We start from the raw sequence: 19,291 nt of genomic DNA on the forward strand, positions 1-19,291 counted from the left end.
AAAGAAATGAGAATATCCAATAAGCACTCAGAAATATGTACAACTTCATTAATAATTAAAGATATACAAATTTTAAAATAAGGACAAGTGCTCTATCATTTTGCTGACAGGAGTTTCAACTGAAGTAACAGTTTTGGAGGGCAGTTTGGTAATTAATATACATTAACATTTGCCTTTTGGCTCAGTCAGGTTTCTAGGAATTTGTCCTGGGAATACAATTGTACAGGTGCAAAATGATTAACGTGCAAGGAAGGATGTTAACTAAACATATAATAGAGGAGAAAAGAGATGCAATCTAAATATCTATCAGCAGATTATAGTGGTGCGTGTATATATCATGTAACCATTAAAAATTATGATGTATATATCTATTTACTGATATGAAAACAACCCAACCAAAAGTAGATAGAAAACAATGACTAGCCCTAAAGGACAAGTAACAGAGTATCATATATTCTATTAATCTGTTTATGTAAAACTAGGTGTTTGTATGAGTGTGTGTGCATGTATATATACTGAGATGTCTCGGAAAATATCCACCAAAATATTAATAGCAATTTTATCTGAGTTGTAGAGATTTGATTAGTTTACAATTTTTTCTCTTTGCTTTTTTATGCATAATTTTTTAACTGTATATAATTTTTAAAAAGCCATTTTAATTCTAAGAACAAAATGAAAGGTTTAAGAGAATTCTTAAGTCCTAAGTCACATAAGTGATTTTGGCAACACAGATGATCTGGTGCATAAAATCTGTAAGAAGCTGATAATTAAATCTTAGTTTTATTCGATTAGCTTTTCAAAAGTGTTTTATTACATTCACAAGTTCACACAAAGAAAACAGAACTCACTGGCATTTAAAATCCCATAATTACTATATAAAGTAATATTGGTATTCAGGGAAGTGTTTGTCCAAATTACAAATTCATTCTCCCCAATCTTGGATAGTATAAACCTGACCTTTCGGGGCGGGGTGGGGGGAAGCAACCTAGATTGATTCTAAATATTCCCTAATATGCATGGTTAACATTTGTCACACTAGCATTTTATGCTCACTGTTAATTAGAAAGTGCTGTGCTTATAAAAGCCTTCAGAATTTTACTTTAAAATGCATACAAATGTGAAAGTACAGTAAATCTCAGAGACAAAGGCACCAAAGTATTATATAATTGAAAAATGTATGCAGCTCACATTAGGGGTTCCATTATAGTGGGGGTTTAGAGAAAAAGAGGATTAGGGAGTTAAAATACACGTGGAGAGGGATTGGAAAGCAGATTAACTCACTGCCTGTCTTCTATCCTAACTGTATAGAAATTATAGATAGTGGTTCTTTAATTAAATGGCCTCTCCTGAGTTTTGTTGCTATAGAATAATACTTTATAGGGTAAAGGAAACTGGGTAGAATTACTCTGTAATACAGTGTTTGGGGAATGTTAGGCTTAAAAAAGGTTTGCACACTTAGAATCTCTCTTCCATGAGACCTCCTCCCTTACAGTAGGTGAAAGTCACTGCAAGCTCCAGCCTACATCAGTGGTTCCCGAAATTATCAGATTATCAGACTCACCAAGAATCTTCTGAAACATACAGACTCTGGGGCCACCATCCACAGATTCTCTTTCGAGGTCTGGAGACTCAGGGTTCTGTATTTAGGACTGATGATTCTGGTTCTTTACCCCATGCACTTTTAGGGTAACTTTCCTTCATTCAATTACAAAGACTTTACACTTATTGTATGAAGGACTTTACTTTTACTTTTCATATTTCATCTTAATGGTGTGCTTCCAGTTTGGCCTAACAAAATTGTCACAAATCATATTTCCAATATCTCAGTTATGAGTTCTAGCTTTCAGAACTGTGCTAAATGCAAATGAGGTAAGTATGGTTTTTGTCTTCATCAAGTTGTAGATTTGTTTAAATGTGTAATACACAGTAGGGTTTCATAAACCTTTCTGACAATAAGAAATAAGAATATTTTTACAACAAGAAATACATTTCCCACAGTTGCAATATACATATTTATGTATACAAATAAGAAATTGATATACATATGGGTGTAAATCTATGAAGGTATACAGATGCATATATTTATACATATGAAACTGAAACAAAGTTTCATATGTATAAATATATACCATACTTACCATGACAACTTGCAATTCACTCTCTTCTACTGCATGCTATTCTACTTCAGGTTTTATAAATGCTGGTCTTAATGCACTAATTTGATTTCATGACCCAATAATGGAGCATGACCCAAAGTTTGAAAATTACTGGGCTTCAATAAACACATGGAAAGGTATTAAACATCATGAGTCATGAGGGAAATGCAAATTAAAAACACACTGAGATAATACCAACATACATCAGACTGGTTAAAATTTTAAATAATGATGATGGTGACAATAATAGTAAGAATAATAAATTATAATGCCAAGTGTTTTGTGAAGATACGTAGCAACTGTAATTGTCATGCACTGCTGGTGGGAGTGTAACCTGATGTAACTTTGGGAAACCATTTCTTAACACCTACTAAAGCTGAAAATAAAAAAGAACAATACATATATATTTTTTTCTGTGACCCAGCAATTCTTCTACGGATACAACGAACATTCATCAGAATACATGTATAAGAATGTTCAAAGCAGTGCTAATGGTAATAACCCCAAATAAAACCAACCCATTCTACAAGAATAAAATAAGTACAATTCTGCAATGGTTGAATGGGTACATAAATTGTGGTACGTTTACACAGCAAATTCTATAAAATAACAAGAATGAACCAACTACTGCATCAACATGGATGACTCTCACAAACATAACACTGAGCTAAAGAAGCCAAAGCCAAAAGAGAACACAATGTCCCCAAAGAGGCAAAACTAACCTATGGTGATAGAAGCCAGAAGAGTCGTTGCCTTGAGGGGAGGGGGCATGTTCTGGAAATGTTCTGTTTCTTTATCTGGGTGTGTACATAGGTATGTTCACTTTGTAGAAGTTAAGTGAGCTGTGCAGTTAGGACGTGTGTAGTGTTCAGAATATATATAATTAAAGTTAATTTTTAAAATAAAAAACACCATGGACTTAACATATGCCATTGAACTGGATGTTGACCTGTTCTCTAAAACTTTTTATTTTTATTGGAGTGTAGCTGATTTACAATGTTGTGTTAGTTTCAGTTGCACAGTAAAGCGAATCAGTTATGCATACACATATATCCACTCTTTTTTAGATTAGTTTTCCATATAGGTCATTACAGAGTATTGAGTAGAGTTCCCCGTGCTATACGGTAGATCCTTATAAGTTATCTATTTCATCACCCGGATACCAAAACCAGACAAAGATACCACAAAAAAAGAAAATTACAGGTCAATATCACTGATGAACATTGAAGCAAAAATCCTCAACAAAGTGCTAGCAAACGGAACCCAACAACACATTAAAAGGATCATACAGCATGATCAAGTGGCATAAAACTATTTTCAAAATGGGGTTCCACTATACTTTTAAACCATTTTCATCAGTGTGTCCAAGCTGTAACTATAGTTAAAACCAGTAAACAATCTAAAATCCCTATTCTGACCTCAGTATTGAGGAAGAGAAGTGGGCAGAGGAGCGGGGACAAAAAAGTAACAAAATTCAACAAAATTTGGAAAGCATAACAAAAGCTTCCTCTTTGAAAAAGTAAATTATGAAACAAGAAATGAGCTTTTCCCTTTAGGGAGAGAATCAGAATTAATTAAAATAAAGCAAATCGCTTTTAAAATATTCATATATTGTTGCTACCTAATTAATTACCACAATTTAGTGACTTGACACCAATCCTGTAGGTGTCCTCACAGTTCTGTAGGTCAAAAGTCTGGACACAGCACAACTGAGTTCTCTACTCATGGTCTCACCAGGCTGAAATCAAGGTGTTGGCCAGGGCTGAGGTGTCACATGAGGCTCAGAGTACTCTTCCAAGCACATGTGTTTGTTGGCAGAATTCATTTTCCTGTAGCTACAGAACTCACAGAGGTTACCACCTTCAAGCATCGGCTGCAGTTCTCAACCTCTCTGATCTTTAGACCCTCTTTGAAAAGCACTCACCTGATTAGATCAGGCCCGTTGACATTCAAGGGGAAGGAAGTATACAGAGCATGCACACTCGGGAAGGGGAATCTCGGGGCCATCTTAGAACTCTGCCTACCACAGACACTTGGTCATAAGAGAAGCTAAGGAGACAGAAAATATCCCACCAAGGGAGCTCAGCAAAGACCTATTTGCTACCTACTCAAATTGAGACAAGCCTTCCAGTGAGACTAATGTTGTCTGCACTCTATCATAAGGCAATGGTTTTTCTGCTGAATTTTTCTGTCATTTAATGCAAAAACATAAGGGTCCTCTTACTGTCCACTTGGTTTTTTAGTCACCTATTACATAAAACTCTTTATGTCTATTAAAAACTACCAAAGCAGTGTTTTTAGGTAATTACAGAAAGTCATGAAAATGAACAATATAGGAGATCACTAGTGACCCCTACATTATGCCTGGTGTTAATCACTGCAGTTGTATCTGAACTTACAACAGACCCTGAATTTTCCCACCACAGAATTTTTCCACTCAGAGAAACAGAGAAGTGGCAAGGCAAAGAATGAGCCCCAAACTTACCAACAACAATAAAATAAAGGAATGGGGCTTCCCTCGTGGTGCGGTGGTTGAGAGTCCGCCTACCGATGCAGAGGACACGGGTTCGTGCCCCGGTCCGGGAAGATCCCACATGCCGCGGAGCGGCTGGGCCCGTGGGCCATGGCCGCTGAGCCTGCGCTTCCGGAGCCTCTGCTCCGCAACGGGAGAGGCCACAACAGTGAGAGGCCCGTGTACCGCAAAAAAAAACAAAAACAAAAACAAAAACAAAGGAATGGCATAAAAGCTTAGCTAAAAAGTTCAAAGATTACAGGAAGGGAAAAATATATATATATATATTTTTTTCTGTTGTATGATTGTACTAAGGGGCTTCTAATCCCACGTCACCCCCAGGAGCAGTACTGAAGAAAGAGGGTAGGTGAATAAAATCCTTAAAATTCGGACTAGTACCCTCTTATTTGGAAAGAAGCAAACTGAGGTGGTAAGAAGCCAGCCTGAAAAAATGTAATGAAAAACCATCGTGAACAGAAGCCCCAACATACCATTTCAGCAAAGGTAAGAAGGGCCACCAGAATTTGCTCTCTTTTAGGACACTGGGCTGAACCGGGATACACCAAGGTCCACAAGGGGTAACCCTCAGCTCAGTGGAAAGTACTCCGGTACAGGACATTGAATGAGAATTCAGAAAAAAGAACAGCCCTCCATTAAAGGCTACAGTCAGCTGCAGTGAAGTCTACTCCCTTCCCTTCCTCCAGCCCTGCACCTTCAGGCTATGGAGAAGTAGATACAATAAACGGTAGTCTAAAGAATAAAATTAACCGATATCAAATAGGGCTGAATATCAAGAAGAAGTCAACCACACTATGTCAGAACAAACATTAAGCTTTATATAACCCATGAATGAGCAAGATGGGGAAAAATGATATAGTAACTATACCAACATGCTACAAAAATAACCCTGGTGGAAGAAGCAACTGAATATGCATAAGACTGTTGAAGAACAAAGTTCAAAAAGAAAACACAACCCTCAGAAGAGAAGCAGTTTTCCTACAAATACTTTTCACTGTGAAGGAGCTGAACAAGTATATGTTATCACTACAGTAGAGGCTCAAAGATGAGGTGTTAAAACAACAGAACAAGACACAAAAAGGGACTGTAGGGACTTCCCTGGTGGCGCAGTGGTTAAAAATCCGCCTGCTAATGCAGGAGTCACAAGTTTGAGCCCTGGTCCTGGTCCGGGAAGATCCCACAGGCCGTGGAGCAACGAAGCCTGCGAGCCACAATTACTGAAGCCCACGCGCCTAGAGCCTGTTGTCAGCAGCAAGAGAAGCCATCACAGTGAGAGGCCCGCACACCACAGCGAAGAGTAGCCTCTGCTCTCTGCAACTAGAGAAAACCCGCTTGCGGTGACAAAGAGCCAACGCAGCCAAACATAAATAAATAAAATAAATTTTTAAAAAAAGGGGACTGTAGAGTTAAGGAAATAAACTGAGGCCAAAACACCACCAGTGCAGATTTAATAGATAAATTAGAAGCAGCGTGGAATAGAACAGACACACCTGAAAAGCAAATCAATGGCATGAACTAAAGGCTTGAGGTAATAACAATCAATAAAACACAGAGGGAAAAATGCATTCAAGCAATTAAAAAGAAGATAACAGTCATACAAAGAGAATGCAACGTAAACATCACTGGTGTTCCCAAAGAAACGAAAGAACCCAACAAACATAAACAACAAAATTGAAAACAGAGGTGCAGAGGTAAACAGAGGTACAATACATAAAAAGGATATTTTCCTTAATGAACGAGCTGAATGTTATGATCCAAGGGACACATAACATAGTGGGGGAAAAAATGACAGAATTATTATCAACGAGATCTATCCAGGTAAAGTCACTGAACTTCAGAACGTGGAAAGACGTACGCAGACATCTGAAATGAAAAAAGAAATCGAGGAATATGAAAGGGGGGAAAAAATCAAGCTGGCTCTCAACAGCATCAATCCGTAACGGGACAAACTTTAAAAAAGTCTAGAAAGCTGTGAGTGTACAATAACATTATACCTGCTATTTAAGGTTATGAAATCAACAAGGAGACTTTCTCAAACATGAAAGAATTTGGGGGGATATAGTGCCCTTTATGGGTTTATCCCTTTTGGGGGTGGGGGGAAACCAAAATTCATCCAACCAAAAGATGAATCAAATTGAAGAATTTAGAACCATGATTCTAAACCAAGGTTATCACTGAACCTGTTTAAATGTAGAAACTAACACCTGTGGGAATGATATTAGAAAAATAGAATGTAAATTTCACAAAGTAAAAACAATATAAACCACAAGAATCAGGAGCTGAGGGAAACAGTGTAGGATACAGCGTTAGAATTCTAACCATGTCAACTTTCACAGTGGGGAACAATTGATACTGTCTAGAATTTTAATATATAGTTTATGTAAATCCAATTTCTCACCGGTTTTCATATTTTCCCCATGACCTTCATACAATCTTTTAGGAACTACCAGCTCTAAAATTAATAGCTCTTACTTGAAGTTCTTCCTTCTTTTTCATTTTTCTTCTTTTAAATTCAAGTAAACTCAGTTTCAATATTTCATGAAAATAACATGTATAGTGTGATCTCATTCTTATAAGTTTTTATCTATCAACTTTCTATCTACCTGCCTGTAGAGTCAGCCAACCAGACAGCCAAGCCATCCTTCTAAGTGGACATAAGCACAAAGAGACAACTAAAATGATGCTCACCAAATGTTATCATAGTTTTTTTCTCCGCACAGGGAATTTAGATGATTTGTGGTTTTATTTGTGTTTTTTACAATTGCTTGAAATTTTTATAATGAGCACATTTAATTTTCACAAAAATTAAATTATTTCTCTAAAATATAGCAAGGCCTTTTTAAAAATAATGATTTCAACCAGTCATTTAACTCACCTGCCAGTTGGTTCCTTACAAATCTCTCCATGAACTCGGCAAGTTTGGAATTAACTGTTAATTTAACCATATTCAATCCCTCAGAAAATTTTGCAAATTATCTGTGCTCCCTGAATTCTCACTAACTTCTTGGATTGCAAAGTAAATTGGGAGAGAAAGCCACTTCTAAGCATCCTAACAATATAATCTCCTAATGAGATGCGGTGGACTAAAGATGGCTGTGTATTCTTTGTCCCCTCTCTCTTTGAGAGGTAAACTCTTCCCCTCTCCTTTATTCTAAACTCACCTTGTGACTTATCTTTACCAACAGAGAGTGGGGCAAGTGATACTGTGTAACTTCTGAGGCTGAGCCTTAAGAGATCTGCAGCTTCCACCTTCACTGCTTGGAAAACTCCCCCTTAGGAGTCCACCATGCTGTGAGGAAGCCCAAGCTAACCCTGTTAAGAAAGACAGTGCCACGTGGGGGAGCACTGGGGAGTCAGACATATAAATGAAGCCTTCTTGGACCTTTCAGTCCAGCCTAGATACCAGCTGAGTGCAGCCAAGTGAGTAATCCCACATGATGCCTTTTGGAGTCAACAAACCACCCACATGCACTCTGCCCAAGTTCCTGACCCAGGAAATTAGGAGCAATAATAAATAAAGTTACAGTGTGGTTTATGAGGCAACAGTAGATAATTGAGACAGCGGTAACAATGCCTTATTCTCCTAACTAGCACGTGACCTTAGAAATTGGATTCGCTGTCAAGTCCTTCACCACACCACTAGGAATGAGTCTGTCCAACCCTACTGTTTTAACTTGACACCTGCATCCTCTAAAAAGTGAGCCACAAACACTAGTGTTTGAAGCAACTCTAAAATCCATTCCATGCCTACACTGGGACTTTGACTCCATCTTGACTGATTAATTTATTCATTCAAAGACTATTATCTGCAGTACACCAGGTACTGCTTTAAGGACTGGGGAGATACGGTAGTGAATGAAACAGACAAAAATCTATGAAGCTGACAAACTGGTGTGGGGCGGAGAGAAAACTCATAAATAAATAAGTAAAAGCATATAGTAGGGTCAGATAATTATGAGTGCAATGGAGGAAAATAAGGCAGGGGAGGGGACTAGGGAGTTCAGGGTGGGGCTGGGGGCAAGCTGCAACACAGATTTGCATTGTGATCACAACCTCGAAGCCCTTTCACCTCTACCTGCCAGGCCAGGTGTCTGGACCTCAGCTTTTCCTTGAAATTTGAGATTGGCATGTCCCTTTGGGTTGAAGATCCCCGTTATCTCAAGCAGGAGATTCCTACACAAGTTTTATTCAACAGAATCTAAACCTTCCCCGTGCAAGGACGTATTTAAAGAACACTGACTGTGGGCCTGTGCTTTCTTCCCTCCTCTAAGGCCCAGCTTCTAAATTATTTCTCTTCCTCTCTCTCTAACTTTCCAAGTCTACAGGTTTATTCTGTTCCACCTACAGGTATAAATGTACGGGTGGGTGCGTGTGTTTCTACTGTGTGTCTATATTATATTCCATTCAATCCTCCATAGTTCTCATTCCTTTTCACCCCAGTTTTATGGAACACCTTGTCTATCTCAGCTGCTTTTATTTCCTACCCACCCACTTCCTTCTGATTCTCCCAATAATCTGGTTTCCACCCCCATCACTCAAAAGCATTTTACTATAAAAGGTTACCTCCCTTTTAGTCAATTCTAATTGTTTTTTTCTCATTTCTAACTTTTTTTGTTGTTGTTGTTTTGGTTTTTTTTTTTTTGTGGTACGCAGGCCTCTCACTGCTGTGGCCTCTCCCGCTGCGGAGCACAGGCTCCGGACGCAAAGGCTCCGGACGCGCAGGCTCAGCGGCCATGGCTCACGGGCCCAGCTGCTCCGTGGCATGTAGGATCCTCCCAGACCGGGGCACGAACCCATGTCCCCTGCATCGGCAGGCGGACTCTCAACCACTGCGCCACCAGGGAAGCCCTCTCATTTCTGATAAGGCTCGACTTCTGTCCTCCCTGAAGTGTGATTGCAGACTGCCCAGTCTTTCTCAAAATGCTCTCCACCCTCAACTTCTGTGGCACTGCCTTGCCCCCTTCCTTATCTTAGGCTGCATGGACAGGTACCATCTCTGGAGTGGCTAGATGATAGTTAACCTCAAGAGACAATGAAAACAATCTAAACCTTGCACTGGGCAGATCTGGTTTGAATTCTAGCTCTGTCCCTTTAACTAGCTAAAGTATTCTGAAAAAGATCCTCAACGTTCCTGAGCTTTCTCTGCCTCACACATAAAGCAACAGGAAAAGAATATCTATCTTGTGATTCACTACGATGATTACATGAGAACATGTATGTAACTAAAGCTTTTGCCCCACTGTCTACCTAACAGCCACTCAAAATATATAGCTGACTTCCTTTCCTCCGAACCCCCTTTTAAAGAAAGGAATGGGCAAATAAAACTGTAACCTGAGTCGATCCAATAAGAGAGTAAGAGGGCTGTAATACAAAGCATCTGAGAAAGGAAGTAAGACTAGAGGGGAGTTATCTCTACATACAACAGAGTATAGCAGCACACAGTAGGCGTTTGTAGAATTCACTGGTGTGATTGCTGGCTGGATCTGAATTGGTGAAGTGGCAGTACGAATGGTGAAAAGAAGACAGAAGCAAGAGATAATGTTGAAACAGAGTAAACAGAACTTGAAAATGGTTTAGTAAGGATGACGGATAGGGATAAAGATAAAGGAGGAATTGAAGAAGCTCATCTGTTTTCAAGCCAGGATGACAGGGAAGATGGTGGGCCAGTATCTGAAGTAAGCAGTTCTCAATCCACTGTAATCCACCTTTCACCCAAGAGGCCTCTGAGATGGATCTCGCTGGGATGACTGATGCCCTCTCTAGACCCCGCGGACACTTCTCCATCCTCATCATACCCGATAGCTCTGCAGCTCTCAGTATACACTCACTGCCTCCTTCTGGAAACTCTTTCCTTGGTCCAATATTGCCACACTCTCCCAGTTTTCCCACCCCTCTGCCCACTCTTGCCCAGTCTTCTTTGCTGCCTTGTCCTTCCCTAGCAGGCCTTGATGTTTTGGAATTCCTCAAGGCTGCGTCCCAACCCCACTTTTCTTCTATTTCTAATTTCCTAGCTGTCCTCCACAATTACCAGTGCTTCAAAAACCTCTATTGGCTGGTGATCCCAAAATTTGAATCCCTAGCCCAGACCTCCCCTTGGAGCCCCGGACTGACAAATCCAACTGCCTCCTTCACGTGTCTACTTTGCTATCTCTGAAATATTTTATTCACTCCTTTGTTCGACAGACTTCTATTAAACACCTTGTATGGGTCTGGCCCCATCTCGACATGTGCAAACGTATCATCATCTCCACCAACTGAGCCTTCGTCTATTCCCCTGATTCGTGAATCCATCTAAGGGTGTGGTCCAGAAACCTGGGAGTCACCCTTGACTCCTCCTCTTTCATCATTCCCCTCCCCGTTATCGACACAGCCCTGCCTGTTTTACCTCCTCAGTGCCTCTAAAACCTACCCGCTTCTGTCTGTCTCCACTGCTACCACTCTAGAATCACTCTCTCTCCAGGGATCGCCACAACAGCCTCTAAATCGGCCCTCCATATCTCTTCTCCTCCTTCCTAATCCATTCGCTTCATGCATCCAGGGTGATATTTTCTTTTTAAATTTTTTAATGTTAACTTATTTCATTGGATAAGTAACATCTTCACATACTTCAACATTTTACATATAATTAGGTGTATATTGAGAAGTCTTACTTCAAATCCTATTTCCATCCTCGTATATGTATCACTTTTATTAGAATCCTGTGCGCTCCTCCAGCTTTTCTTTGTACAAAGGCAAGCAAATAGAAATACGTGTTCACGTCCGCTTTCTTACACGTGAGACAGCATACTGGACAGACTATTTTGCATTTTTCACCTAACAATATATCCTGGAGATACTTTTACACTAGTGCATTGAGAGTTCCCTCATGCTTTTTCAGAGCCGCATAGCATTCCATTGCAAGGCTTAGTCATCGTTTATTTATCCAGTAATCCAGAAATAGTAGGATAAATAAATTCAACTGGTATCAACAACATTTTTACCTATGCCACCCACCAATCAAGGACATCCACACTTCAGATGCGAACACCCAGACATATAAAGGATGAAACAATTCCAACATCTTGGTGATATGAACCCTAAAACTTAGGGGCCACCTGTCCTTCAGTTGGCCTTTGAAGAAAAGGAAGGATGTGGTTGGCAAAGGCTGGTGTTCAGCCACTCAAGGTCCCACTGACACACAGCACAGAATTGACGTTTCCTCCCATTATCTGGAGCCCAGGGCCCAGTTCACAAAAATCCTGCAACGGCTGAAGGTGTGTGTCCTTGAGCCATCCTTGCAGAAAAGACAAGAAGGCAAGTTTCCTTAATGTACCCCAAGTTGCTGCACCATTTGAATCTGAACATCATTTTACTCCTGCGTTAAGGATATCATGCATAGCAGTCTAAATTCATCGATATTCAAGTTATTAAAAAGCATAGAAAAATATGGCATATATAGCTTTGGGAAAGACACATGTCTCTCTATTTAATATTTTGAAAACACCATTTCCCCTTAAATGAATTGTATGGAAAGTTACAAATGAAATTTACTCTATACTCTTTTCTATTCATTATTGTTGATAATTAATTTGCCCATTTCCATGAATCTTCCCCCAAAGCAATCAACTAGCAAGTATATTTAATCTTCAAAAGCATATTATGTATGCATATGAATACACAATTCCAACATATTTTCTTTCTGAACTCAATTGCTTATCTGACCTAGGCCCATCACAAATGTTCACATATTTCCACTGAAATAGAGTAGAATATAAATCAGCCTGTACTTACCAAAATGCATTTTCTCATTTAAAGTTTTAAACATACTCAGCTTTATACCTCATGACTAACTATAACCAAATACATACTTTAAATAATTATGAGAACAATGAACAAAAGATGTTTTGCAATTAGAAAATCAATGATATAATGTATTCCAACCTACAAAAGGAATTTTAAAAATTAGGTTCTAAAAACCAAAGCAAAAATACAACAGTAACATCAGAACCAGTTGGCAAAACACCAAATGCCAAGAGTCAGTGCTTTGAACAAAATGAGTAAAATTGAAAATCCCTTTTGTGGACCGTGAGATGAGAAAGAAATTAAAAGAGGAAAGAAACGAAAAGAGGAAGAAAATATCATATAGAAAGACCAATAATTTTCAAAGTAAATTAAAACATACAAGAAAGAATTAAGAAAAACCTCTTGGGAAGAGCCATAAATCAGTATATCTTTAAAAATAATATTTGGGAAGGCATCTCAATTGAAAACTGATGACAAAATTACCATCAAATAATTCAATAACCTCCTAAGTTCAGAGGATATTAAGAGAAATTCCTAAAAACAAAACCTCCACATCATAGCAGCACAATTTTATTCTTACCTACATAATACTTTAAAACAGCAAATAGGCATCAGGTATTTGGTTACTTATTCTTGTCTTTCATTTTAATCCTTTATTCTTGCATTTTTTAAAATTATTTCCCCACAAAATGGCATTACTTATCAGTTTGAAATAATATTCAGTATTAGTAGTCTATATGAGCCATCACAGAGTCTAATAGCTTAGCTGTCTTCCTCTCCTAGGATACACGACGTACATCAGTAAGAGAGAGACGTTCCCCTCCTCTTCCTTCCTCCTCTGGCACACTAATCACTAAAAAACCACTACAACTTTAATTTAAAGGTTATCTGGCATATGAAAGGGACACTTATCCCCCCAAGGAGAGAGGGGAACTACTTCAAAGGAATAAGACTTTTATTAATATTTTTCAATCAAATGTTGCAATCTCTTTATCCTTTTTCCTTTTGTAATTTTCATGTTGGCCTATGTAAGTGCTTTGTCCAGGTAATACTCACCCTTTCTAGGAAAGTCATCAGATGGGACGAGTTTATTGAAAAAGAAACAGAATTAAAAATTCAATGACCAAAAAAACAAAAAAAACCCACTACAACTTTAGTGCAGAGGCTATTTCTATTCTCTTCTTTCCCTTAGTCCTGTTTCACGACATGTGTCTTTACACTAAAGTAAAAACCTTCCAGAATTAAAAATCATAGCCGATAAACTTACTTTCTACATGTATGGGGGAAAAAAATTGTGTTCTTTTTGTCTACCCATAAACCCACCCTCCATTGTGTAAGTTTAATGAAATATGGCTTATTTTTTCCTTTTATCCCCAGAATGATTATGCTAAAAGAACAAGAAGAGCAAAAATAATTCTGCCTCATGTTTTCATAGCATTTGAATAATACCGACTCATATCTACTGAGCATACAGCATGCCAGGCTCTGTGATAAATGCTTATACACAGCACTGGATTCAGTCCTTACAACCCTAAATGGTAGGTATTATCCCCATTTTACAAATGGGGAATTTGAGGCTCAGAGAGGTTAACTTACTCTCCCAATGTCACATAGTTAATAAAGCTCAAAACTGGGTTTCAAACATGGGTTTTTCTCCAGAGCCTCCCCTTGACCAATACACACTTCTCTACTGAATCAGTTACAAAGCGCATCCATATACCTGGTCTAGTATAATCCCTGTTTCCCACTTATATTGGAGAATCATCGAATATCTAGCTGGAAAGAGCTTAGAAGTCCTGACTCTAACTCAATATGGAAATTCCCACTTAGAGCATGACGAGCTTTTAGTTAAATTCATACACTGACAGAGAAGTCACAGCTGCTTGAAGCAAACAGCTACACTGTTGGATGGTCACAAATGTTTAAAAAGTTCTACGCTAAGTCCAGGACAACTGTACCTTTTGATGGATTCCCTTCCATGGCTGTTATTCTTTTAGAGCGACTGAGACTAATTCTTAATCTTTTCCATATGACAACTATTCAAATGACTGCAGCCATTGGGGATCTTTTCACATCTTTTGTTCAGTTAGGTCCTTTCCATTGGAAATGACAGAACTCCACGCCCAGACAAGATTAAGCAAGAAGGCAAGTGTAAGCGTTCACAGACAAAAAAAGTTCAGGTTACACTTCAGGCACGTCTCAATCCAGGGGCCCAAAATGATGTCACCAGAATCTGGGTTCTCTCCAATTCTCATCTCTATTCCCATCAACGTGGCTTAACCCTCAAGCTCAGCGAATGGCAATATGGTGTCCAGCAGCTCCAGAGTTATATTTTGCAAGGTTCAATCTGATTCAAAAGTGTATGCTTTCCCCCAGCACAGCCAGAAAATGTCTTACTGTGTTTTGTTGGCTCTGATCAGTTCACACATCCATCCCTGAACAAATCATGCAGGCCAGGAAAAACACCCAACACCCCGGAATGGGGCATCCACTTCACCAAAACACATGGAGTAAGAATAGGGGTAGGGATAGTTTCCCAGACAAAAATAGTAGTTCTACTGAAAACAAATCATCCTTCTTTTCAGTAGAATTTGTCAGTGATCTTACAGCATGACTACAGACTTGAACTCAGGACTCCAAAGGTGCCTGAACCAGCACAGATTATGTGAAAAGCAGAATCATTTTTTCACATTTGTGTGTTAGATTTATGATTCAAGCTTATATAATTATATTGGTAATTCAAGGTGTTTCTTCTTTGTCGGAGTTGTTCTTCTCTCAAGTACTGAGTGCTCATTTTGTGCTAATTGTGTCCCTACTGTAGCCTATTCCTTAGGGAGATTCTACAACCGTATTTCTTATTATGACTTCTGCACTTTTGTCTGACAGGTTTATAATTTGGAGGCTGCTTCACTTGAATTTTGTTATAACAGAGGATCAGTTAGATACATCTGGCTAGGAAAAAAAATTTTTTTCAGAAAAACCAGCTCAAAATGGCCTAAACACTGAGAATGAATTATTATCTCCCCAAACATGAAGTCACAAAGTTGGCTGGCTCTGAGGTACTTAATTTGCCAGCCCAAGAACATCATGCAGGACTGGGTTTCCTTCCATCTTTTCACTCTGACATCCTCAGTGCTGGGACCGGCAGCTCCATGGACAGGATATGGCAACCGCCATTCCAAGCATCACATACAAACCAAACCCAGTGGAACTCTGACATACCGTTTCTTCATGAGCATCTCTTTTTAAGCAGTAAAACCCTCCCAGATGGCCTTCTCCACAGCCTTCTGCTCAAAGCTCTCCAGCTGTGAATGACATCACATATTTATCCCTAAACCAATCACAGATAGAAACACGAGACAACCATGAGTGGTTGAGTGAAAAACATGACCACGTGTAGAAGAGGGGGCACCTGAACAAAATAAGGTTCTTTTTTTTTTTTTTTTTTCTGGTACGTGGGCCTCCCACCGCCACGGCCCCTCCCGTCGCGGAGCACAGGCTCCAGACGCGCAGGCCCAGCGGCCATGGCCCACAGGCCCAGCCGCTCCGCGGCACGCGGGATCCCCCCGGACCGGGGCACGAACCCGCGCCCCCCGCGTCGGCAGGCGGACCCCCCAACCACTGCGCCACCAGGGAAGCCCCAAAATAAGGTTCTTTTAACAAGGAAGAAGAGGGGACATACTTGGGGAGGTAGCAAAAAAGAGTTAAAATCAATCATACTCTCATCACCCCAGAAACAGATCTGATTAACACTGTGGTGTATTTCCTTCCAAACTTTTTTTCCGTCTTTTTTGGTTGCTTCTCTTAAAGTGTTTTCATTCATTCATTTGCCTGACAAGTACTTATTGAGAACCTACCTGCTTCCCACTACTCTTCTAGGCAATGGAGATACGGTGGTGATAAAGGCAAGGAAACAATCGGATATGGCTTTTCCAGGCAGTGTTAGGTGCCAGGTAGATGAATTAAAAAGGGACTGAGAGCGACGACAGTGCAGTGGGCAAGGACAGGTGATGAGGTGAGGACAGGCCTATCTGAGCAGAGTCCTGAGACAGGTGAGAGTGAGTCACAGGAGGATCCAGAGAAAGTGAATCCTATATGCAGAGGCCCTGAGAGCAGCACGCGGCCATGTCCAAAAGCTAGCTGAGGGGCCAGAGTGGCCAGCATCATCGGATGAGCAAGAAAGGGAGATGTAAGTGACACATCTGGCCAGGAGCCAGACCTTGTGGGGCCTGGCAGGCCCTTATGAGGCCTTCGGTTTTATTCTCAATGAGATGAGAAGCCCTTGGAGGGCTGAGCAGGGGAGACGGGGCCTGACTTATATTTTGCGACATTCACTCGTGCTGCTCTATGCAGGAGAGACTCTATGGACACAAAATTCTAGTAAGCAGACTTCTTTCAAGAATTTCTGACAGCTTTTTAATGTCATTTTTTCCTCATTTATAAGAACAATGCTGTCTATTCACAAGCTTTATCCTATGTCTCTGAGAGTCTGTTTCAATTCCTTATTGTAGACAGGCACTGGCCAAGAGAAATATATAATGAGAGCCACAGATTTAAAGTTTCTAGTAAAAAAAAGAAGTAAAAAGAAATAGGTGAGCTTGAATTTAATATTTTATTTAACCCATATTTCCTAAATATAATTTCCACATATAACCAATATAAAAATTTTAATGAGATATTGTACAGTCTTTTCCTTGTAAAAAAGCCTTTGAAATCTAATGTATATTTTACACATACAGCACATCACAATTCTCACTGACCACATGTAGTTACTGCTTACCATACTGGACCTGGAAGTTTGGGACAATAGTTTCTACTCGTTCTGTATTCCTTCTAATGTGTCCCTTATGCTATATCATACCTTTAATATTTGAGGACTTAACTTCATAAATATTTTAATTTTAAAAGGTCTGGCTAACTTTAATATCCAGTATCACTCAGATCTGTTGGGTGGAACTTGTCTCATTCTATTATCTCTTTAGATTAACTTTTTAGTTTCAAATACTTTAATTAAAAAGCACACTCATATAGTTGTAGGCTGGCTAGCTCTAGTTCAGGATATTTACTTGAAAAAAGTAGAATACTGGCAATCTTTATATCCTGCAATTAACTGGATAAATTTTATTAACCTTCAAAAAGATGTGAAGCTGAATTATTTTTTCTTTCTTTTAAGTTCATGACCTAAATTTAATTTAGCCATGTAAGTAATTTCATAAACTTCACACCTCATAGGTTGAAAGAACTTCTCATAGGTTGAAAGAACATAACATCGTTTTTTAATTTTAAAAGCAGCATTTAAGCAGAGTAAAATAAAATTATCAGGTATAAAAATGCTGATTAACCAGAATACTTAGGGAATAAGATGGTTTTGTTAATTGAATTCTAAAGTTAATGTTTGTTCCTGATTGTGAAAAATCTTTCTAAAATATATTAGGCAGACTTCCACTTAAATAAGTATAGTCTACTTACTATAACATAATTTTATTTGATGATTCTAGAAGTTGTGCAGCTTCGGTGTTATTATTCTGAATAACAGCCATTCTTGTACAGAGATATAAAGAAAATCCAATTACTTGAGGTCTTAGTTTAGCTGAGGTCTGGCCAGAATTCCCTACAGCATGGCAAATGAGAATAACTATTATTTTATAGAGTAAGTGAGAGTGTACCAGTTAGGATTGCTTTGGGCTGAACATAATAACCTCTCCAAAGTGGGGTTTGTTTTCCCATGGAGGTCAGGGGTCCCAAACAGGTATGGTGACTCTGCAATGCCATCAGGGACCTATCCTAAATTCCCATTCTTAACAGACTTATTTTGTGACCTTAAGATAGCTCCTACAAAGAGAGGCATAACTTCCACATTCCAGGCAAAAAGACAGGAGAAAGGCCAAAAGGCAAAAGATTAAGCCAAGCAAGACTGTCCAGTTGTAAGCCCTTCTCCAGGAGCTGCCCCCAAGAACTTCTATCTCAGTCTCCTTGGCCAGGACTGTGTAAAATGACCGCTCTAGTGCCAAGAGAGGCTGGGAGGATAGTAGTTCAAGTGGAAGCATTGCCAACCAAACCAACCAGCGTCTTGTTAATAAAGAAAAATGGTAGAATGTATTGGAAAAGACAACCGGCAGTTGCACACAAGGAATTCCCACTGTCGGAAACAGGGAGTTGGCTCCTGAATCCCCTATGTTTTGTGGCAGCTGAACAGGAAGTGAGAAGCAAATAGGATCAGTAATGAGAGGACACAATTTGTATCGACAAGTAACAATGCCACCTCACATCCACACATGCCTCTTCATCAATTCCTCCTCACTTGATGTTGGAAAGTCCTCCATGGACAGACACTCCCAAGTGTACAATTCCTACTTGTTCTTTCCTCCTCTGATTCCCCTGAAGTTGATTCTAACAAGCTGAACCATGGATCCCAAAGGATGTGGACAATGGCATGACTCTTTCTACGCCAGCCGTGTCAGCCAGCAGGCTAGACCACTGGACATGCTGAGGCTCCTGACTATCCCAAAAACAGAGACTGTAATATTAAAATGAAAGACAAGTCTCACGGCTCCGGATGCTCAAACATGACCCCTTTAAACGAACGGGGGTCCCCCACAGAAACATACGCTAGATATTCACCTTCTACCTCTATAACTAATCCAGGCCACTTCCCACTTGCCCGCACCCACCGCCTCTCACACAGGGCTCTCCTGTTTCTTCCACCGTCCAAATATGGCTCAACTCTGAACCTGATTTTTCAGCTTTGACTGCAATATCCCTCCAGACTTCAGAACACTCTCCCTCCAGCCCCAGGCAACCTGACCTTTGCCTTGCTCCTGGG

The 19,291-nt window shown here is 39.6% G+C and overlaps 1 protein-coding gene across 7 annotated transcripts in view; it reads right to left on the bottom strand.

Annotated features, from left to right (window-relative positions):
* Positions 1–19,291, bottom strand: part of HTR7 (5-hydroxytryptamine receptor 7) — a 123,287-nt gene that overhangs the window by 44,593 nt on the left and 59,403 nt on the right. The window lies entirely within an intron of this gene.

The sequence above is a fragment of the Delphinapterus leucas genome, chromosome 16 (genome assembly GCF_059928025.1).
Source record: "Delphinapterus leucas isolate spDelLeu-1000000601 "Yukka" chromosome 16, BTC_Dleu_Yukka2, whole genome shotgun sequence".
In the NCBI taxonomy this organism is placed as follows: domain Eukaryota; kingdom Metazoa; phylum Chordata; class Mammalia; order Artiodactyla; family Monodontidae; genus Delphinapterus; species Delphinapterus leucas.